Genomic DNA, 24,352 nt, shown 5'->3' on the forward strand with positions numbered 1-24,352 from the left:
AAGTTGCTTTGATGTCAGGCGCTCTGGCTCCTGGCAAACATGTGACTATGGTGGCTGGTGTCTCTATTTTCACGTTCCGTGTGATCGAATCACCAATTACCAGGGCACAATCAGCATAATTCTCTTAAGACCATCAAGATGGTCATCCTGTTACTGGTTCATGTGACCATTATGTCTTGTCTGATGTGTTCCATCAGAACAACAGTAAGGATCTTAGGGATTCCTTGAGAAAGATTGGCCTTGTCCCGGAGCTTGCAGGAAAAATAAACAGTCAGACAGCTGAGCAACTCTTTTGAGATATGAAGAAAAATAACTACTTCCTCAACATGATTAAACCAACATCCCACATATTCCTTGCAAGAAATATTTTGCACCATAAAAATGTGGCACGGAACAATATGGTTGTGAAGCAATTTACAGATGAGAACACTGAATTGCAGTTTGATTGCAATGTAAAGATAATTTGGGGTAATGTATTATCACTGTGTGTATGTTTGTTTATATTAATGTATATGTGTGTGTCTGTGTGTGTGTGTGTGTGTGTGTGTGTGTATATGTAAATAAATGTGTATGTATAGTATACATTGTATACGCTTGTGTGTTTTAGGTGAAGCCGTGAATCCTCAATCTGCTGCATGCAGTCAAATATCAGGTATGAAGGTGCAGTTGTGGTAAAAAGTTAAGACATCTTTGATTAAGAATTGTATATATTTATATATGTGTGTATGTTTTATTAGAGTGAGGATGTTTGTTTGTGTGTTTTAGGTGCAGCCGTGAATCCTCAATCTGCAGCATGCAGTCAAATCCGGTATGAAGGTGCAGTTGTGGTAAAAAGTTAAGACATCTTTGATTGAGATGAAGTGATAGTTCATGTTGTTTTTTCTTTTTTTAAGCCACCATATGAAGAGCATACGTCACAGTGTGACCACAAGCCCTTCTGGGCAGTGGAGGACATGCTTCCAAATAAAGGAGTTTGGGGCCAACCATTACCAGATCATCTTCAGAAAATGGTAGTCATTAGTGTGTGGCCATACTAAAATTCTGAAAACATGATCTTAGTTTATGCTTTTTCATTTTATTTTTCAGGTTGTAAGTGTATTGGACCCTAACAGTGACACAAAGGAACATATTGTTTCTGTGGGGTCCACTGTGCTGCTGCGTTCAGATTTTTTGTCTTTAGGATTGTCAGAAGGAGTTGAAGCAACGGTAAAATAATTTTTTATTTGTAAAATGAAATGGAAAAATATCAAAGAAACTGATTTTATTTGTTTTTATTAAAAAAATATAGATTTTGAACTGTTGTCTACAAATCGTTAGAGCACGTCGCTTTCCACAGGGTAAGGTAGCAGTCTCGAAGATTTTATTGAAAACCGGATACATTTGTATGCATCTGATAATTGTTTCTTCATTACAGGATAACAGTGTGTATGTTGCTAACTCGTATGTGGTAGCAACCTGGCTTCCGTCACTCTCTAGTTTCCCAGAGTTGTCCCTTCCGGTGAGTTCTGGACTGTTTTATTTACACGTGTCGCTCCGCCCAAAAGTGTCGCCCCGCACCCTCGTCCAGACTGCACTCTGGGGTACTATGCCGGAACCGACTCCGTGTAGTATGTACACCACGTAAACATGTACATCCGACATGTACACCATGTAAAGAGTTCACTAGGCTAGGCGCATCCAAAAAAGTATCGCTCTAGCACTCTTCTTACTATTCTCGATTAAAGTTTGGATGCGTGTCTCTAGTTCTGAAATCTTCTCCGTCAGCCTGACTGTCTCCTTGCATTTATCACATATAAATCCTATATTGCCGACAGAGAAGGCTATGGTAAACGTGACATGAAGTGCAGGTGACAATAACAGGTCAAGACATTACTCACCGTGTTTGTTGACTAATTCTTACTCACCTGGGCTTATATGAACTCAAAGGCGCGCGAGAGAAAAATAAATAACTGAGCGCACGGGTGGTGCGTTAACAGGCTAGTGAGTTACTAGCGTGTTGTGCTACCAATAACGGAAGCTAGCAATGTCAGGTTAATCTGAGATTTTGGGTAAGCTGTATTTAGTAGTATAAACAACTAGAATTGATAGTAAATGATGGTTCAAAACAGAAAGAAATACGAAGCTAATAAGAGGCTTAGACGGCGCAAACAGACTTACAGCAGCAGCAGTCACAGAGGCAGACAGGAGCCACTAGCGACTTAAGTCACTAGCGACTTAACCGCCAGCCACTGGCGACCTGCAGCGACAAAATCACTTGTAACATAGACTCACCGTATTTCGGACATCATGGTATTCTGTACACTTTACCTTTTCCCGCGAATTCTATAAATAAACGACATAAATTACACTTTCAGGTCACGGCATCTATATATATCAGTGTCATCTTTGCCGCCTCCTCTTTCGATTCCAACCTACCCCATGTTTCCAGAGCCAGTCGTTTCAAAGAAATCAGCGTGAGTTTCTAACGTACACCAATGACTGTTCAGAAAATGGCGGGGGGAGGATTTTCCGTCAGGCCAAAAGGAAGAGGGGAGAATACCTCGGCTCTTAAAACATAATCACCCACCAGAAAATGACAAAAAAACATTCTTATGGTCTTAGGGACTGTTCGTTATTTATTTAAGTAGCCACCGGAGGAGTTTTGAGATCTATAGTCAAAATAGACTTGACCCTCCCTTCACCAGCAATACATTTTTCTATGACCCTCCAAAATGATTGTGAAAAAAGGCATGACCCTCCCCGATAATTTATTGATTACTTCTGTACTGGTTTGCGCTTGGCAAAGATGTTCAGATATCTCTATGCCTAGACCTACACCAAGGTAGAAAATGCATGATTTGATTTGTTAAACATGAGGATTATCCGTCTGGCATTGCCGCTCACTCTAACATTAACCTAGATAATTGTTCGCTATTATTAGGCACATAGGCTAACCAAGTGGTTGTGCGGAGTGAGGAGCGCGCAGTGCATGACATGCAGGCGCTATCGCGATTACTTGCACTTTCCTATCAACAGTGGAAACAACTTAAAATACTTCATTTCTGGCCATACAGAAAAGAATAATGCATTAGTCACAATACTTTTATTTGTGTTAACTCACAATAAAAAGAAAAAATTTTGCTTTCGTAAAATAAAGTAAAACAATCAGGGCACGCTTTCATGGTCTCCGTGAACTGGAGCATGTCAGAAAATAAGCAGAAACATATCGTAAGATATAGCCTACTAGCCTCACATATATGAGAAAAATATCTATATAAAGCTTTATGTCCACTATTAAACGAAAAAAAATCTAATCGAAAGCAAATATGATCTGATTAATCCGTATGAAAGATGCATTTCTCTCTATTAGCGGAGATGTATGGAGACATGTTTGCAGTTGACACTGATTTAGAAAACATTAGTTTATTAATAAACAATTAAAATGCATCGTTATTTTTTAAGACATATTTATTATAATTAGCCTGCTTTTGCGGCAAGATTTATGGATCGGAATGCACCCAGTATTTAAGCAGAAACTAATAAACGTGTGATTAGTCGACTAGTAAAATCTTTAATATCGACCACAGGCTCAGCTCCCTCCTACTTTCACTCGCTCCTACGAGTCTACATCCCTACCAGAAGCCTGCGATCGGTCAATGAGCGACGGCTCGTGGTACCATCACAGAGAGCCACAAAATCACTCTCTAGAACATTCTCATTCACGGTTCCTTGCTGGTGGAATGATCTCCCTACCCTCGTCCGGAATGCAGAATCCCTGACCACATTCAAAAGACAACTGAAAACTCATCTCTTCCGTGAGCACTTGACATAAAAAAAAATAAAAAAAAACCTCTCCTTTACCCTCCCTTGTTTTGGCTTATGCTACTCTGAGCAATGCCAGAACTTTGTATTTTGAGCACTTCTTGCGTTATTTTTGCCTCTTCACGATGACTCGCTTGCTGTAGTCCTCAGTTGTAAGTCGCTTTGGATAAAGGCGTCTGCTAAATGACTAAATGTAAATGACTAAATGTAAATGTAATATATGGCAACTCTAATCAATACATTTACTATAGTTGACATTATTTAATTAGTAATAAGTATCCAGCTCTTTACATTAAATTTGTGTTAACAATTAGTTAATGAACCAATAAAATAATAAAACATTTACTGTAGCCTATCTTGAAGATTGTTGTATTGTGTTGTATCTTCTGCTATAAAGATGCAGATTGACATTTCGTTAATTAAAAAAATAAGCACATAATGTTGTAAAAATGTTCTGTTAGATGATCTGTTTACTACTTTTTGAATTTTGTATAATAATATTGTCAGTGTCTGGTTTGTGTATTCCTGGTGTACACTAGAGGTCCTCTTCCCCACGGTGTCATCCACATTATGAACTGCATTCCCCACAATCCTTGTCTGTACCAATCACTGTTCATTGCACTCAGCTGTTTCCCGTCATCATTGTTCCCAGCTGTTCCCTGTTTCATTGTTAGTTCTGTGTGTATATATCCCTGGTTGTTACAGTGTTTGTCACGGGAGTCCTTGTCTATTATCACGCCACATCTGTTCCCTGTTTGTGTTCATGGTTTTGAATGGATTTATGATGTTGACTTCTTGCCTGGACTGGATTTATGCTTACGGAATTCGAAATTCGGGATTCGAGATCTCAGACTGAAGTTTAAAGGGGTGGTAAAGTATGATTTCACTTTTCCAACTTTAGTTAGTGTGTAATGTCGCTGTTTGAGCATAAACAACATCTGCAAAGTTACAACGCTCAAAGTTCAAAGCAAAGGGAGATATTTGCTTTTAAAGAAATCGTTTTTTTAAGGACTACAACAAACGGCTGGTAGGGACTACACGACATTCCTCCGGTTTTAGTGACATCAGTAAGTCTAAAATGTACATAAACCCCGCCCCCGGGAACACGCAGTTGAGGGAACAAGTCAAATATTTGTATTTGTATAGTATTTTGTCACAGAAGGGAGTCAGCTCAAACTTTAGCATCCATCTTTTCACATGCAATCGAAAGTCACTCTGTGTGCATCTCACAACAGTTCCTATACGAGCGATTTATAGATTACCATGACAGAATATCCTAATTGAAGATAGTTAACGCCACATCAGCAACATAAATTCATCAACTAACCTTTCAGAGACGTCCTGTTGCATTCTACATGTTGTCTCTCCATCTTTGTCTGACTCCGTTTTGACATTAAAGACAGAACAGTTTCTGTCATTTTAGTGTGTCTGCGTGAGGTAATCGCAGCTGCTAACACACACATGAGCTCTTGAAACCCCGCCCTCTGCAGCAGCTCATTTGCATTTAAAGGGCCAGACACAAAACCGTGCGTTTTTGCAAATCCTCAAAAAGTGACAACTTTAACATGCTATATAAAAATATCTGTGGGGTATTTTGTGCTAAAACTTCACATACACACTTCTGGGGACATCAGAAATTTATTTTACATCTTGGGAAAATGGCATTTTACCACCCCTTTAACTAATCAGCTGTGAGCAAAGAAACATATAGGTGACGTAACTGATTCCCAGCGTCTGTTCTCTGTTGCAATGGCTTCACCTTTTCTCCCAAATCCCGTGGACATCTCCGCGCAAATTGTTAGACGAGCACTTCGTAGAGAGAGTTTTTAGGGACAGACAAAATTCCTTTGACTTTCCTGATATTTACATGTATGAAAGATACAGATTTTCCGCGGAAGGAATATCTTATCTTTGCAAACTTCTTGAGCCGCACATAACAAATGTGACTCATCGAAGCCATGCCCTTACTGTACCGCAAATGGTATGTGTTGCGGTTTTTTGCAAGTGGTACATACTTTTATGCGGTCGGTGATGCAGAGAATCTAGGGAAAAACACGGTCTGTCGAACAATTCGCAAGGTGGTCCTCGCTCTGCAGGGGTACATAAATAGCTTCATTGTGTTCCCTGGACATTTATCCACCATGTCCATAAAAGAGGGCTTTTATAAAATTGCCGGTAAGATATATTGATAGGGTGACATCACAAGAACAAATGTAACCTTTCACACAAATTTTTTTCTTCAAAAATTTTTTTTTTCACACTTAATCTATTATACAATAGTCTGCAGTAGCTACCTGTTAAGAAATGTTTTAAATATATATGTTTAATTCCTATGATAGGATTCCCTAGAGTCATAGGAGCAATAGACTGCACACATGTTGCAATCTCCACAGCTCTAGGAGAACATGAGTTAGATTATGTGAACAGAAAGTCTTTTCACAGCCTTAATGTTCAGGTAGGGCTACAATATAGCCTATGTGAAATTATTTTTATTTGCATTGAGATCAATCTTTAAACAAATAGTAACTAACAGATAGGACAATGATTTACTGTACATTTCATCTGCAGATGACTTGTGATCATGAATGCATGATCATGAATGCATGATCACAAGCTTGGATTCCAAATGGCCTGTCTCAGTGCATGACTCACGAATTTTCCGTGAGTCTATTTTGTGTCAGCGCTTTGAGGAAGGCAAGTTAAATTTGGTACAGTACACTTTACATTTTTTATTTTAATTGCAAAACTTACAAATTTTTCCCCTTTTCTGTTCTATGACAGGGATTTTTGATGGCCTGTTGGTAGGAGATAGAGGTTATGCATGCCAGAGGTTTTTGCTAACCCCCTATCCTGACCCCCAGACAGGGCCACAAAACCGCTTCGATGTGGCCCCCAGTAAAACCAGGGTCAAGATCGAGATGACGTTTGGCATCCTAAAGGCACGTTTCAACTGTCTTAGGCGTTTAAGAGTGTCACCAGAGCGGGCATCACAGATAGTGGCTGCATGTGCCATTCTGCATAATATAGCCACTATCAGAAAGGAGCAAGAACCACCACAAAACCAGCTTCTCCCTGATGAAATTGACCCCATCACACTTGACCACACAGCTGGGGCAGCTGTCAGAGATGCAATCACAACACAATATTTTACTTAATAAAAGCACACTAACACTGCAGATATGACTCCAACTGTTTTATTGGTCATGTGGCTAGGGAGGAAGAAAGGGAGCAAGAAAAATAACATTAATAAACATTCATAGTGTTCATACTAAAGCGTTACTTGGTTAAAAAAAGTTCACATACTGAGATCTGTTTTTTCCAGCTGTTTGATCTCCAATTTAATTTTTTTTAATTTGGAGCGTCCTCAGCTCACAGTCTAGTTCTAGACTCCTTTTGTAAAGGGCCCTGACTGAGTCTGTTTCCACCTGAAACAATTCCACTACAAACATGATCATTACAAGTTTTCTGGAGGTTGATCAAATCACAAAAAGTGGCATGACTTTCTACAAACATAGGACTGACTGTAATTTATGTCAAGGGTTTAAAGCATTACCATGTTCACATTCCTTCTGTAGCCCATTGAGGTAGAGGCTTCAGTTTCTGGGGCAGGTTGTGAAAAATCCTACAATAAAAGAGATGTGTAAGGGCCAGTCACTTAATTATGACATTCAAATGTATGACAATAAAAAGCCCAGTGCATTCACCTCAGCAACTGTCTCAGAACACACAGAGTGTCTTCATCATTTGGTTCACCCTAATAAATAAAAGTCAAATATAAAGCATAGCTGTTATAAAGCAGGTTATGTTCATGGTGTTCTGTCTGCTGCATATACTGACCTCTGTGTGGGAGACTGTGTGCATGTGTGCTGGCTTCAACAGGGACACTGTATTTCCCTCTACTGCAGAACAGAGTCAGACATATTTAACCCTTTTTAAAACATTAGTAATGCATTGCACACACATACCCAGTGTCACTTGCTTAGAGGAGCCAGCACCAGGGTCAGACTGTACAGCACTTGCAATGCCATCTATAATCGGCCGTCCCTTTTTATTACTCAGCGCCAACTACTCCGCCACAGTGTAATTTTGAGGAGGTGGCCCTCCCCCAGTTTTCCTGATTTTACACTTTTTTCTGTTTGCTGCAAACAAGTTTTTATGATTAAATGTTCACAAAAATAATAAAAGGTTGTGGTAAATACTCACCACTTTGAATTATATTTTTATATTTTGTCTTGATCTGCTGCCAAGAACGTTTGGAGTGGGGGTTGCATCTAAAAATCAATGAATATCAATCTTTCTTAGGATGTAATAGCCTATACATTCACATTTTACATACATCTACACACACACGTATGTACAGTATGCATGCATGCATGTATATCAACACGAATACACACGTTTATTTTAGCATTTAATACATTTTTAATATGATTACATCATTTAACTTACGCATTAACGCAATCAGCAATCTTCCTCCAAGATTCTTCTCTTGCTTTGGCAGCAGAGACAGTATTACTGCGTGCTTGAAAAACACTTTTATATTCTTCATATTTTTGAATAATAATCTCTTGCTCCTGCGCGTAAAAATATATAGCTCTCGCTCTATCCATTTCGAACGCGATTGGTTGTTCAGTGCCGACGTCACTCTTTTATGTGCACGCGCGTGGAGTAATCATAGCTTAAGATCAAAGCCTGAGTTGACAGAGAAAGTTGATGAGCTGCGTCATGGTACCAATAAAGCCTGATTGCATCGGTTCGGTTTTGTCAACTCAAAACTAATCCTGTAACCCCGAGTTTGTTCAGCTACCTTCATGGTACAGGCCCCTGGTGTAACTGCCCTCCGAAACGCATTCGAGACTTGCGTAAGAGACTTGCATTCGAGACTTGCATTCGAGACTTGCATTCGAGACTCGATTTAAATCCGATCGCTCAAAACACTTCAGGAGGAGGTCTGGGCCACATTCCAGACAAAACTGGACAAGTGTAAATGCATCTTGTTGAAACCACATATGTAAATTTTACTCCTCCCAAAAAAACAAAAAAAACAAATGTGAGCATATTATGTGTCATATTATAGCTAGATATGACGACACTACTGCAACACGCATCACTGCAGCCGAGCATCTATTCATCAAGCCAACGTGCAAACTATCACAAAGTGAAAGTAAGTCGCAGACGCTCAACACACAATCAGCTTTATTAAAAGTGAAGAACCAAAATGACCTTACCAAGGCTGCTAGCGGCTCTCTCTTATTGTCTTTGACTTATTGTCTTAAGCCGCGTTTCCACCGAAATTACCCGGAACAATTTGTCCCAGGAACTTTTTTCCCAGGAACTTTTTTTGCCCCAGACCGGTTGCTTTCTGCGTTTACACCGCGGTCCAAAGTACCGGGAAGATTATAAACTGCGCGCGACTGCTCCTCCCAGTCTGCAACGCACAGTAAACAGTTTTGAGCGCCACATTTATAATAAGTATGGAGGAGATTCAAACTGTGCTGTAGTTGTATTTGTGATGTATTGCAGACATTAAATGTAAGACGGGTGGGACGAACGCGCAGAAAATTTCCTGTTACACAAATACGCTTAATAAAGCCTGAACCTCGTCATCGTTCCAGCTGTTTTTTTTTTTATTGTTTTTTTTTATTAAATTCCATATTTGCAGACAGACAACTCTTAATGCATGAAGCCACGAACCGCAATAGATTTTTAAAAATGCCGGTTAAAATAGAATGCTGCGTGAAGTCCTCCAGTCAAAATGCGGAGTGAACACAACCAATCAGCATGTTCAGCGCACAAGTCCCACCCCCGAAAGTTCCTGAACTTTGAAAAAGTACTACCTCGCGAGCAGGGACTTTCGGAGGGGGAAATATTTACCCGGAACTTCATTTAGACCCTGGTTCCTGCGGTGTAAACACACCGAGTACCAGCCCACAGTTCCTAGTTCCTGGGGAAAGTTCCCGCGGTGGAAACGCGGCTTTTGATTTTGTCATTTTAGCTGATAAAATGCAGCTCATATCTGTTGTTTTCGGTGACGTGCACTCCATTAAATCTGCATAGCGCGAGAATTGAAGGTGGGATTTAAATCCATTTTACACAAACACATTTATGTGCCCATTGTAAATTGAATCGGTTTGATAAATCAGAGAGCTATTCGATCTGAGAAAACGCATGAAGTGGACAGATGTAAACAGCCCCTAAATGTACAAATGTAACGCGCGTTACTTTACAGTTTTTGATCGTGGAGGATTTAATGTCTCCACAATCTGCTTTTGAAGAAATATGGTAGTATCGTGTTACAGCGCACATTCTATAAGCTGCAGTTCTGGCGCCTCAGTCCCAATACTGTAAATCTCGACGTACATTCACATCAGATGTTAATGCTGCGGTAGAGTTACACTCACAGGACACTTCACTTATTCGCAATCACAAAAGTTCATTATTTGCTTGTGCTTTAAAGTTTTGCCGGGTAAACTTTTCATTGGCGTTCTGTTCTGACATGTGCACTTTTTCTGAGTGCGTGCACTGTCAAACAGCGCCAAACTGACTGAGACAGAGAGTTACATGGAAAAATATGCACCAAACAAGCCACTTTGAAATTTAGCTGTTTTCATGAATACAAAAGTTGGGTGACCCTCCCCTAAACTAAAAAAAAGTTAGATGACCCTCCCCTCAACAAAGAATAAAAAGAGATGACCCTCCCCTATTTTCCTCCGGTGGTCCATTCCATAAATATTTGTATTTTTTTAAGGGATATACACGTTCAACAAGGCACTTTGTCCGACATGAATTTGAGCGGCTGCGGCGCATCACTGCACCCTCATTAAAACACCTCAAGTTAAATTAACGTTCATGTTAAATGCTGTTTTAAAGGTAATTTCAACACATCTGTGTAATTTCACGTTATCTGGTTAACATTAGGACAGCACAGCACGTATTGTAATAACATGCAATTTAACAACATTTCAAGCCATTAAGTTAACATGTTTAAGTTAACTTACTTATAAGCCATAAAAGTAACGTTAATAACGTTAATCATAATTTCTATAACATTAAGTTATTTGAGGACCCAATAAAAATTAATCTACACTTCATTTTATAAAAGGAACTTTTAATAACATGAAAAAGATGAACATCAACAAAAAACTATATCCTCTGGATCTTATTTCGGATTCAACGCAGACACGGACAACTTTTCAATTCATCACTGGCATTCATCCAACTCACACTACTCGTCTGCTGTTTGCCGATCCTCGCACTACTCCACTGTACCTTCTACATACAAAGGTCGTCATACTGTGTTGATCGTGCATAATTAGCGGCAAAAGTGCTGCTGCTTTCTTGCATTTTCTTGCAAGAAAAGTCCGTTTCTCAATTGCCAGTAATGTCGTGCTGCTCCGTGGTCTGAATATGCATACTAATCGCAACGTCTCTGCACTGCACTGGAGTTTTAACTCTGGGTTTATTATTCAGCTGTGTACCTATGGCTCTTGACTATTCGTTACTCCAGCTGCGTAGCATGAAATCTCATCCTCGTCTTGACACGACTACATATAGACTCTGTACGGAGCTCAGGGTTGCTAGGCGACCGCGCTATGTCCATCGTTCCTGCCGCCGCCATTTCTAATCAGGCTGCCCATCGTCGTCAGCCATGCCTTCCATCTGGTCGAACAGATCGGATATCTGTAATTCTATGCTGCCGTCTACTCACCATGGAATGCATCATACCTCAGTAAAAACTGTTTCCTGTGATCTATCTCTGATTAATCCATATACATGCAATGACTGCGCGTTTCATCCTGCAGTTTAACTGTCGGTCTCTCACAGATAAGGCTGTACTCTGCTCACTACTAACTGAGAAAAACTTTGACTCATTGCTCCTCACTGAAACATGGCAAACTCCTAATGACAATTTCCACCTAAATCTCCTCACTCCCTCTGGATACAGCTACCTGGCCAAACCTCGCTTGACATCAAGGGGTGGTGGCCTGGCAGCTGTTTACCGCAATAGCATTCCAGTCAAAACTATTGACTTTCATGTGACTTCAACCTTTGAATATTTAGTTCTCAAAGTTTCTGGCACATCTCCAATGCTCTTGATTCTCCTGTATCGTCCACCTAAAGCTATGTCAAACTTCTTCAGTGAACTGCATGAACTGTTAACCCTTTCCTCTTTCTTATCTCATTGTGTTATATTACTCTGTGATTTCAATATAGATGTTGATACCGATTGTGCAGAATTACGCGAACTCTTGTCAGTGTTTGAATGTTTCAATCTTGTACAACATGTTCATTTTGCTACACACTCAAAAGGTCACACACTTGATCTCGTCTGCACAACTGGTCTACATAATATTTCTGTGCATGGTTCTCAAATTGGACTGTCTGATCACCTCGTTGAACTAAAATGTGAAATGCCTCTTCCCCGCGTCAGGGTTAAATCCACTATAACATACCGTAACCTCAATTCTGTTGATCCACTGCTATTTTCTGAATCTATACAAACTCATCTCTCTGACATTACTGAACACACAAGCCCCCTTGATATGCTTACCAAATATAATGCCTGTATTTCCACAGCCCTCAATATTTACGCCCCTCTTAAAAGTAGATTTGTGCCTTCTACGCACACGTCTCCCAGGTTTACCCCTGCACTTCGCAATCTAAAAACAGCTGGTCGTCGTCTTGAACGCCTTTACAAGAAAACTGGTTTAACTGTTCACCTTACTGCGTACAATGACCATATTCAGTTATACAAATCTGTTATAAATACTGCATAGTTACTACTCTACCATCATTAACAATGCATTCTCTCGACCAAAATCACTGTTTTCTATAGTCAACAAACTCAGCAACCCTCCTGCACCTGTCATGAGTAACTCAGCAGACCTCTCTAAATCATTCCTGTGCTTCATTCAAAGTAAAACTGATAGTATCTATAATCTCTTCCCATCCATGATCTCTACTGTTCTCACGCATGACCTCCTCACCACTTCTACACTTGGTACTCTCACTGATTTTGCCCCTCTAACCCCTGCTTATATCTCTGAGCTAATCAACAAAGCAACCCATACAGAAGTCACATATATTGAAATATATTAATAATAAATATATTTTCATATATTTAAATGTCTTAAATCTAAATAGATTAAAATATATGTTATATTTATATGTAAACATATTTTGAGATATATATTAAAAATATAATTTAATTTGATTTTGGCTCCTTTTTAATATTTTTCACATATATTAAACATGTGTAAATATATTTTTATTGGAAATATTTACATATATTTCTTTATTTTATATGTAAATACATTTATAAATATATTCATTTATAATATGAGTTAACATTAGATTTCTTTATAAGTAAATATATTTTAATTGGAAATATTTACATATATTTTTAATTAAAGTATATTACAAACTTTTAATTTAGACCCTAAATAATCATATTAGCTTGTACAAAAATGATATTATATGACCCCTTTAAGGCTGTTTAACAACTTTTAACGTGTTTACACGTTCAACCAAAAATATAAAAAAATAAATACAAATACAATTAAAGCTGCAAGCAGCCTTTCAGGGGCCAAGCCCTTCTGGATGTTTGGCTGGTTTGGATACATGATTTTTTATTTATTTTTTACTAGGAATCTTTTGAACATTCCACAATTCACATGGTTTAATACTTTGCTACACATCGGATTTGATTAAACAATCTTCAAAGTTATAGCCTTTTTCTTTACTCAGCATTTGCTTTATACTCATACACTGTGGTTTGCTTAATTTTACAGAGAGTTAACCCTCTAAGCGCCAAAGTCGCAAAATTGCGACAAGACGTCATACTTAATAAAACAGGCTGTAGATCCTAATATGGTGTAATATCTCATTTGTATTCCCTACCACTAGATGGCAGACATGTAATACTTTGATTCAAGACCAAAATGACGTCATGTTCCTATTCAAAGTATTGGAGAAAACAGCAGAGCAAGTGAGCGCTCGTGTCATTGATGCGGAAGCAGTTCAGTTCAGAGCGTCTGTGTAAATTGTGAGATTTGTGAGAGAAAATCATCAAATGGCTAATAAAAACTTTTATCGTGAGGATGTGTTGCAAATGTTATTCGCCGATTCTGACTCTGAAGGGGAATATTTGCCTTTTGAAAATGACGATCGCGCTTCTCCCGGTACATCTTTGCCGCGAAATGGTGGAGCTCGCGCTTCTCCCGGTAACGTACATCTTTGCCGCGCAGTGGTGCGCTTCTCCCGGTACATCTTTGCCGCGCAGTGGTGCAGCTCACGCTTCTCCCGGTACATATTTGCTGCGCAATGGTGCAGCTCACGCTTCTCCCGGTACATCTTTGCCGCGCAATGGTGCAGCTCGCGCTTCTCCCGGTAAATCTTTGCCGCGCAATGGTGCAGCTCGCGCTTCTCCCGGTACATATTTGCCGCGCAATGGTGCAGCTCGCGCTTCTCCCGGTACAACTTTGCCGCGCAATGCGCGAGTGTTCACGAAGCACAAACAGATCAATTTGACCATTTGCCTAACGGGGATGGGAGTGGCAGGGGTCGACGTGGTATTAGTGTACATAGCAGAGCTGTTTCTAGAGGTATAGGCAGCAGGGGTAGAAGAAATAGGGCTGGAAGTAGAGATAGCTCTTTGGATCCAGTCAGAGCGGCTCGAGGTGGGAGTGGCCGAGGTAGACGTGGCCGTGCTGTGCGTGGGAGAGCTGGGAGATGTGGTAGAGGCAGCAGGGGTGATCTGGGTCTAAATAGGGATGGAAATAGTGATGACAATAGTGGCTGTTTTTTTTTTTGAGAAATGAAGAAGTGTATCAGGACTGGATCAAACACTTTGATGAGCCTGTTGGTTATCTAGGAGAGAAAGATTTCACCAGTGCTGCACCCTTAGACTTTCTGTCCCTTTTTCTGACTGATGACTTCTGGAACCTCATTACAAATGAAACCAACAGATATGCTCATCAGTTTCTAAACTCCCAACAGCTGAAACCCAATTCCAGATTTCATAATTGGTATGATGTCACTGTCTTAGAGATGAAGGCCTTCCTAGCACTGCATTTGAGTATGGGGCTGGTAGAGAAGGCAGAAATTGAGAATTACTGGGCAGAATTTTGGCCAACCTACACACCTGGGTTTAGCAAAGTAATGTCTAGGAACAGATTTGAAATCATTCTGTCTTTCCTCCATTTCACAAACAATAGTGAGTATGTAGGGAGGGGTCAGCCAGGTCATGACAGGCTGTTCAAGGTACGTCCAGTAATTGACCTGATAATCCCTCTTTTCTCAGCCGTTTATGGTCCACTCAAGGAACTTTCTCTGGATTAAATGACCATAGAATTCAAGGGAAAGTCCACCTTGAAACAATACAACCCTAAAAAACCTGACAAGTATGGCTACAAGGCATATGTTTTGAGTGAGGCCAGCTCAGGCTATGTTTTGCAGTGGTCCATGTACACTGGCCAAAATGCTGATGCTGATTCTGATTTAGGTGCCACCCATCTAATTGTTCGTCAGCTGATGGCCCAATACACAGGGAAAGGGCATGAGGTGTATTAAAGTAATTAAAGTCCAGTTCATATGAAAAGAGGATTAGTTGGATTTTAAAACCGAACCAACATTTAAAGCATTATAAATGGAATTACAGGTACAAAGATAAAAAAAAGGACAAAGTTAGTCTCATATTGCATTTATTTAGAAGGAAATCAATTTGGGATAAAAAAATAAAAAAAAAGTAAAAAAAAAACATCAAAAGTAAAACATTGATAAAGCATCCTGTATAGTTGCAAACCTGAAACATTTAATCAAGTAGGAAAAAGTATCACAATTAAATCATTTTTATTTTACAGCAATGTATATTTCCATTACAAATTATTTTAGCTACTAGAAGTGGAAAAAAAATAAAAAAATTCATCATTGAAAAGTAAACTCTACTCATTTTTTACAACACTGAATATTTGAGGTAGACATGAAAGGAGACAAAATACAAGTTATACAGACAGTATAGGCTCATCACATGTTTTTTGTTTTTTACATGAATGTTTGTTTTTTGTTACAGGTCTTTTTTGCGGGATGAAAACTGCGTCAGGTTCTTGTGAGGATTCGGTTTCTTGAATTTGAAGAAATTGTTCATTGCTTGGATGTTTGGTTTCGGTTACAGGTCTTTTTTGCGGGATGAAAACTGTGACAGATTCTTGTGAGGATTGAGTTTCTTCAATTTGTAGAAATTGTTCGTCGCTTAAATGTTTGGTTTCTGTTACAGCTTTTTTTTTACGGGATGAAAACTGTGGCATGTTCTTGTGAGGATTCACTTTCTTCAATTTGAAGAAGTTCCTCATCAGTATCGTGGTTGGGTGTTGTTTGTATCTGTAGAACCTGCATGTTGTGTGTAAATGTTACGGTTGAACTGTTCATGGCCAGGAACATCTGTTCGATGTCCTGGGCATCGATGTGGTTCAGGTCAAGTAGTGGTTCTAGAAATTTCTTCAAAATGGAATTTGACACTGTTAAAGAAAGCTCTGTTTTGTTTTCTTTAAATTCCAAAATGCCACCGAGTTTTGTGGCGTAAGTGTTGCCAGTCCTTAACATTTTGCATTTTGTGCAGCGGTGGAAAGCACATTTTGGCGAAAATTCTTGCTGAAGAGTGGCACACTTTGGGCACTGTTTACTAATGTTTATTTGGACACCTTGCAAAGCAGAGGTGATGCTTTTGTGAGAAGTAATTTCTTTTTCATATATTTGGTGAAGTGGTCCAGTAGAAATTTGAATGGTTGGTGTAGGTGTAATTATTGTGTGTCTGGTTGATTGTAAAAAGGTTTTTTGTTGGTACCTTTTTGTTGTCAAGTTCGTAAAGTCATACGAGTTCCCTTGATAGACGTCATTAATAAAGTTGTCCCACAAGGCAATTTGAATTCCTCCTGTTTCGTCGGATATCCAACAGTTCATTACTTCTTCAGTCTTGTTAAAAAACACATTTTTAACAGATTCTATCTTTGTCACTGTGGCTTTTAGTGTGGGTATCTGTACACAAAGAGAGTGTGAGAGAAAACGGTCATGAGATTTGTTTTCAATGTGTATGGAAAAATGTTGTGCAACTTACATGATGCTGTGCATCTAGGGTTTTTATTTCGGCAATGGTTGAGAGGTGTACTTCCTTTGGGGGTTTATGGGGGAATGGTACTTGAGTCACTTCGAGTGTTGAGAGCTGGTACTCTGGATAGCATATTTTGTGTTATTGCTGTCTGGAAATTGAAAGAAACATTTAAAAAAAATTAGACAACAAGGAGGCATATGTGCAATCACTTACATTTTACTTAAAATACCATGTAATTTTTTTGTAATACTGATAACAACAACAAACAAAGCATTGTGAGTTTGTAATAAATAAATGTTGACCACGTCACAAAAGTTAACCGAAACGGTGTACACAAGTATATACTTGCCTTACAGACATGAGAAATGTATTAATGGAAAGTTTGAAATGTCTACTTTAAAAAACATGAAACAATTAAAATCTTACACACTTTCAGATAATGTAATCTGCATGAAACGGTTTCTTGTTTTATCAAGACACATTATGTTTACGATGCACCACAGCAAGCTTTATGCATTTCAGCACTGATTAGGTGATTAAAGGTTTATGATGTATTAATATAAATGTGCCATCCGTTGACTAATTACTAAAGTGATTAATTGTTAGTTGACTAGAAAAATCTAGGGCAACCAAAAAAAAAAAAAAAAAATTGGTAACACAATTAAAAAATAATAAGAAGAAGTGGAGTTAAAAATACAAGGTATACTTACTTGGAACTTTCTTTGCATACGTGATTGCGGAGCAGTTCCTTGCAGCATTGTTCCATGAGGTTTGTTGATTACATTGAAAGATGACTGTGTGGTGGTATGTGTCCCTGTCTGTTTGTAGTGAAGCGGTGAAATATTTGTTATTAATTTTAGATAGTTTTATGGGTGATACAGAATGCACATATCCTGAAATTGAGTCTGGAAGTTGATTCATTGTTCTCTCAATTTTGTTTTTTAATATTTCTGTTCTAATAGTGGAAAATATCTCATGGAATTCTGTGCAGGATAGTCTGGTATTTAAATTGGGAATTAGATTGGGAATGCACCATTACTAATTAAAAGAGATTGAGTCGGTTCATAGTTAATTAATTGGAGTGTGTGATTCATTGATGTCCATTTTAAGTTTATTAGTAAATTATGGTCTTTAGTGGTAAATTGTGGATGGATTAATACCTGTAAGTTAATTGGTTTATTTGTCATTACACTATATTTGATTGTTGCCTGTTATGTATTTCTGGTATAGGCAGGAAAAAAAATAATACTGATTTATGTATAGATATCTATAGGGTATTTTGCAATAAAGAAAAAATGACAATGATATTTTATGGAATTATTTCTTTATTAATTTTAGTAAACTTTTGTGTGGTAAACTGTAAAGTTGAGTGACATGTACAGTAATGATACTGGTATGATCAAACTGTCTGTTAAGTCTGTGTTACTGCTGTTGTTGATGTTATCACTTGCCCAGACAAAGTTAATAATATGAATCAAAGCAGTCAATGTTTTGCATACAATGCATCAAATAGAGATTGTGATAAGCCTATTCAATATTAAGTATCAGTTATATCCATTGAAAACAAAATTTCCTTAGCAGTTTTAGTTAAAAAGTGTGCACATTTGAAGTATTGATGGGTTATTATGTTTACTTAATTTCTATACAGATGAGTACTATTTATTAAATGTTGTACCCAAAATGAGGTGGTGTGAGAATTATGCTGCATGTGTCGTATGTCTCTTTCATTCATCCAAGAAGTTAGAGGGCGCCCTTGCCTAGAAAGTGTTCAAAACATTTCAGAAAATCCTTTATATGGCATTAAAAATCCCCCTTTCTGGTCAATGTATCCCTGCCTCTGCTTAATTATTTTTATCCCCGGTGGGGATAAATTTATCCTCCCCTCAAAGTGATCATAGTGCTACTACATAGTGGCGAGACGGATCACAAAACTTATCTTATCCCTCAATGCTTCTCTGCAACACTCGCTCCCTGAGAAGTAAAGCTGAGGAGCTAAGAGTCAATTCCAGAGTTCGACATGAGTACCGGGATTCATGCCTGCTTGTGCTCACTGAGACGTGGCTACGAGATGACGTGCCGGACTCGCTCGTTGCTCTGGAAGGCTTCTCGCTGGTACGCTCTGATAGGAACAACAACTCAGGCAAGAGCAAAGGGGGCGGCATTTGTGTTTACGTCAATCAAAACTGGTGCTCGCAATTTACTGTGAGAGAGCGGCTCTGTAACTCTGACATCGAACTGGTATGTTTAAGCCTTCGGCCTTTTTATCTTCCACGCGAGTTTGGGAACATTTTAGTATGCACTGTTTATATCCCACCCAGTGGGAATGCTGCAAATGCAGCTAAACTTACAGCAGACTGTGTCCATAGACAATTAAGTGTAGCGTATATGCCTCGGACTCTGGGTCCGTATGAATTAGCTCAAATGATCTATAGGGAATTTTAATAACTAATCATGAATATGATTAATATATTGCATATTACAGTTACATTAAATTATCGAAATTGAAGATAGACTATATGAATATATGAATAATCAATCACAACGAATTATAATTCCTCATTCATACATCAATAGTCTTATTTCAGATCGATTATGAGATAATCTTTAAGGGAAATTATGTAATCATCAAATCGGTGTTGTCCCGCAACGACCGTAAGATTAAACTATCAATTTCTCAATAAAGTTATCCCTTACAAACTCCAAGAAATATTAACTTTCTGGCCGTGAACATTAATTTTCTTGTGTTTATAAAATTAAATCTACTCGATGTAGTAAATAATAAGAGCGCTGGCAGCTCTTGGATCTTTAGATCTCATTGACTCGTTTTTATGATCGTTAAACAGTCACCAGTCATTTATAATATATGGTTTTAATAAATGCAAAACTACAGAATATAGGCTACTACACAAGATACATGTTATATGTCTATGTACATATCATACAGTTAAACAATAAGACAAACGGATAACAAATGAGAGAGGGAGAGTTGGAGAGAGAGAATGAGAGAATGGGGGCACGCGCGCTGAAGCACGCGCTGAGGTTGTAGAGAGAGAATGAGAGAAAGAGAGAATGGTCACGTGTGACCAGAACAGCAAAATCACAGACCTTTGAGAGCCATCAAAATGCATCGAACCTTAAAACATTAAAAACTCGTTAGAGTGGATACTTGCAAAAGGATCGTTGTGTGCGTAATGTGTCTGAGGAGGAGTGCGCGTTCTCGTGCTTAGGCGCGTTCTCTCGTGGAGGCTCGGACAGGGTGCATGCTCTCGTGTCTCCGGGGCGCGCTGGCCGCGGGAGTTTTAAAGAAGGCCTCTTTTGGAAGGGAAGTTGCTGAAGGAATAGTTCACGCTAAATTCGTTCACTCTTAGGTGGAAACGAACAAAAGAGAATTTGAAAATGAAACAAAAGAAACTTGGATAAAGAAAATAAAAAGAGACGGACTTCGGAGGAGTCGATATCGCAGACTGTTCACATGACGAGGTCGGGTAGCAAGAGCAGGAAGCGAGAGAGCAGGAAGAGCTTTGGCTCTCTTTTTAAAGGAATTTAAGGATAACGCCTTCTCATGGCGGATTGTCCAATCACCTTCAGTGATCTGGGAGCGGGAGAATCCCTTTGTCCTGCCAGAAGACCCCAGTCTGTGTAGTTTATGACAGAGCTTTGGCTTAGTCATTTCTATGACTGAAAAGGATTCATCTAGTAATAATCATATCATTGCAGTCTATTATCGAGATTCAACTCCGTTAGGTCTCAAAATTTAAAATGGTATCAAACACATTCAGGTTACGGTTACAGGAATACAACGTTTGATTATTATGCATTAGTCTAGACATTTTAAAGTTTGATTAATACATACTGATATTGAAATCAATTCCACATCGGTCGTGACACATAAATGGCAACACAAAAATATCAAGTCCATTTGTTGAGGTCTTAAATATGATTCTGTTGAATAAAGTCTCTTGGTGTGTGTGTGCTTCTTTGGGAAAGGAATGTTTGGTGTCATATTACGTGTCTTTTTGTGTGTGTGTGTGTGTTGTAATGGAGAAAGAGACAAAGCTCTCGTCGGTTCAGACAATGCATGAAGTGTTTGGAGAATCACGATTCACTGATCGAAAAGCAGTAGTCATTGTTGCTACATAAGTCGTACCCCTGAAGCACCTTGTTTCATTTTAATCATTGTAAAATTGATACTGTGTTGCCTGGATTCCATCAATATGTGGATTGTAATACAAGGGGCAAAAATATTTTAGATAAATGTTATGGGAATGTTAAGAACGCCTATATAGCTAAGGTTAAACCACCATTAGGCTCCTCTGACCACAATGCTGTCCATTTAATTCCAACATATAAGTCAATGCTTAAGAGCAGTAAACCACAAACTAAAACTGTATATGTGTGGAATGATGATGGAATTGAAACCTTAAAAGGATGCTCCTCTTGTACTGATTGGAATGTCTTTCAAAGTTTGGATCTAGAGGAGGCCGCGGAGACTATGACAGATAACATACTTCTCTGTAAAGATAATGTTTTAGATAAAAAAAATAATAACTATATATCCAAACAATAAATCTTATATCTCCAAGGAAATTAAGGAGTGTATAGTACAGAAAAAAATGGCTTTTAAGAGAGGAGACCTTGTAGCTATGAAAGATGCACAGAAGGAACTCAATTTTAAACTAAGCGTAAGGAGAGGGAGAAATTTGAGGCCCATTGTTTGACTATGAACACTAAAAAACTATGGGATTCTATGAAATATATGACTAATATGGCTCCAGCCAAAAGATCTATTAATGTGATAGATGAGGAGGCAAAAGCAAATGAGTTAAATGGTTTTTATTGCAGATTTGACGTAAGAGACTTTTCACAGGAGCAGCTAGCTGCACTTGATGCCTTGCCTACATTGGATTACCCTAAAACAATTATTGACAAGATCATGGTGGAGAAATTGTTCTCACAGGTTTGTCCTAGCAAGGCTTCTGGGCCAGACGGCATCTCTGGGCGGTTACTAAAATCCTGTAGTAAAGAGTTAGCCGAAGCCTGGTGCCCCATTTATCAAAAATCTATAGATACGCATACAGTTCCTTCTATTTGGAAGACTTCCACTATTATCCCTGTTGCAAAAAAGGTTAGCTGTTAGGAGAATAATGACTACCGTCCAGTAGCACTCACTTCAATAGTGATGAAGTGTTTTGAAAAAATGATGATTAACTTTGTTAAAACTGATGTGAGTAGTCTATCAGATATATTACAATTTGCGTATAGAAGTACAGAGGATGCTGTTATAGCCATAACACATTTTATAAATGGATCCTAGCTCATATGCACGTCTTTTATTTGTAGATTTTAGTTCAGCTTTTAATATGTTGCAACCACATCTTTTAATTGCAAGGCTGAATGATTTTAAAGTTCATCCATCTATTATAAAATGGTATTATTCTTTTTTGACCAATCGCAGGCAGCAGGTTAATGTCAATGGTACATTTTCTGAATTCAGAACGTTAAGCACAGGAGCCCCTCAGGGCTGTGTTAGCTCACCGGTGTTGTTTACCTTGTATACGGATGAGTGTAGAAGGCATTATTCTAAAACCACATAATTAAGTTCTCAGATGATACTGCAATCTTAGGTTTACTGAAAAAGAAAGAGGACATGTCTGAATATTTATTAGAGATCGAACAGTTTGTTAACTGGTGTGAGGATAACCACCTAGCTCTGACTGTCAATAAGACAAATGAGATGGTGTTTGACCCCGGAGATGTTGGTGATCACAGGCCTGTGATTATCCACAATGAAACCATCATACAGGTCTCTTCATATAAATATCTTGGCGTCTCCATTGATAATTTACTGACATGGAATATCCATGTAGATGGTCTTTGCAGGAGATTACAACAACGGTTGCATTTTTTACGGCGTCTTAGACTTTATGGTGTAGATCAAAGGTTTATGATAATATTTTATCAAGCAGTCTTCGAAAGTTTAATCTGATATTGCATTACAGTCTGGTTTGGTAATTTGTCCGTATCACGCAGAGCTAAATTACTACGAATGACCCATACGGCTTGGAAAATTATTGGAGTGAAAGAACAGACATTGCTGCAGATTCTCTATGAACAGGCTACTCTAATGCAGGCTAAAAAGATTGTGGGTGATCCATCACATATTTTGCACACAGAATACGAGTTGCTGCCTTCCGGCAGGAGGTTTAGAGTCCCACGTTGTAGATTGAACAGATTTAAAAACTCATTCATCCCAGTGTCTGTAAAGATGTTAAATAGTGGTGTTATGGAGTTGTAATTTATGATTTTTTTATTTTTATCACTATTATTGTTGTCTAGTTTGTCGATTTGTTGTATGTCTGTACTGAAGGCAGCATGGGTGATGGCCCAAGACAAATTTCCCTTCGTGGGATAATAAAGTTTTACCTTACCTTATCACGGATCCGTGGTTTGATTAAAGTCAATTTTATTTTAAAATGATTACTCTCACGCTTGAGCGTCTGGCGCCAGTGATTTCAATTTAAAGGAGAACTCCGGTCAATTTTAACATTGAGCTAAATTTTTAGTAAATTTGGAGTGCTGTCAATACAGAGAACAACGACAAAAATCGATGTTGCCTACACCGTGTTATCCTCTTTTTTAAATTTGCACCCTATTGACTTGAATGGGGTCTAATTTTAAACCTGCTTTTATTTCTCTTATCATCCTTGATGTGTCATACAAGTGCCCAGCCATGTTGAGTGATTCCTTCAGAGTGAACACGAGTGAATCTGACTGCAGTAGATGTGAAAGATATGAATAAAAATGATGTTATATTAGCCAGCGCACAGACCTGTATTTAGTTCCTGTTTTCGGTCGAAGTCCAAAGTAGTCGATTGTCGAGTTCACGCGCATAGGTTTAGTTACCTATGATCACGCGCATGAACTCGACATGTAACAAAGATGAAATTAATGCTTTTTGTAGAGCTTGGAATACCTAATCACAAAACGTTGTAAATAAGGGTGAGGATATTGTCAATACATTGTTTTAGGTTCACATGCTAGTTATTTGTTACCAAGTTTTTCTTTCTATTGCAGTCTAAAGAACAAGGTTTTTTAAAAATGGATATACAGTTTATATTAAATAATTAAGGGGCAAAGACAAAACCAGTTCAATTTAATTTACTTTATTTTTTTATTTTTCCGCCAACCTCTCCAACAGCAAAAAAAAAATTCGGTTTGACCTCTCTCTGGCCTCTGCTTCCCTCCTCTCATCTGCCTCCCTCTGGTATTTCATATCCTCTTTTAGGAGCTGTAGGATTGGATCCTCTCGCTTCCTTCTCCTTTTCTCTCCTCTGTGCCCTGCTCTCTCTTTGCTGCTGTCACTCACTCTCTCCTCCTCATCCTCGTCTCTCCCTTCATCTACCTCTTGTGCAGTGCTTGGCCCTGATTTTTCCTCTTGGATCGAGG

The 24,352-nt window shown here is 38.6% G+C and overlaps 1 long non-coding RNA gene and 1 pseudogene across 2 annotated transcripts; both read left to right on the top strand.

Moving 5' to 3' along the window:
- Window positions 1-585: 585 nt before the first annotated feature.
- On the top strand, window positions 586-1,085 carry LOC306999419. The gene is made up of 3 exons (XR_013797843.1): window positions 586-652; window positions 766-808; window positions 894-1,085. It is a non-coding gene; the product is annotated as an uncharacterized lncRNA (long non-coding RNA).
- A 4,465-nt stretch (window positions 1,086-5,550) lies between these two features.
- LOC306998928 (putative nuclease HARBI1) lies at window positions 5,551-6,956 on the top strand (annotated as a pseudogene). Its single transcript has 4 exons — window positions 5,551-5,976; window positions 6,141-6,256; window positions 6,370-6,495; window positions 6,583-6,956. The product of its transcript is annotated as a putative nuclease HARBI1 (transcript).
- The last annotated feature ends 17,396 nt before the right edge of the window (window positions 6,957-24,352 follow it).

Source organism: Phoxinus phoxinus, assembly GCF_949152265.1.
Source record: "Phoxinus phoxinus genome assembly, chromosome: 5".
NCBI classification, from domain to species: Eukaryota; Metazoa; Chordata; class Actinopteri; order Cypriniformes; family Leuciscidae; genus Phoxinus; species Phoxinus phoxinus.